Genomic DNA, 305 nt, shown 5'->3' with positions numbered 1-305 from the left:
CGCCATGGACTACACCTCACCTCTCGCTACGTATCGCCGGTATGTCTAGCCAGACTTGTATCGGCTAGTACCGAAGACGAGAAAGTCCCGAGTTCCACGGGAATTCTCGTGCGGAAGGATCAACGGCCCCCAGACCGGAGGGGCCGTACCTGAGCTGAGACGAAAGACAGTTTCAGCAGGACTACCGAAAACATCAGGATCCCAGCCGCTATCGTCCACGACTGGACCGGAACTTCATCATCGCCAGAGGCCACTGGACACCCTGAGCTGCAGCAGCGAGATTGTGACTAAGTTCTACGCGACTA

The 305-nt window shown here is 56.7% G+C and overlaps 1 protein-coding gene across 7 annotated transcripts in view; it reads right to left on the bottom strand.

Moving 5' to 3' along the window:
• LOC107266162 (helicase sen1) overlaps positions 1 to 305 on the bottom strand; it is a 12,244-nt gene that overhangs the window by 4,826 nt on the left and 7,113 nt on the right. The window lies entirely within an intron of this gene.

This window comes from Cephus cinctus, unplaced genomic scaffold (genome assembly GCF_000341935.2).
Source record: "Cephus cinctus unplaced genomic scaffold, Ccin1 Ccin1_scaffold0299, whole genome shotgun sequence".
Taxonomy (NCBI): Eukaryota; Metazoa; Arthropoda; class Insecta; order Hymenoptera; family Cephidae; genus Cephus; species Cephus cinctus.
The sequence above is the reverse complement of the archived record's forward strand: the minus strand, read 5'-3'. Positions and strand labels throughout refer to the sequence as shown.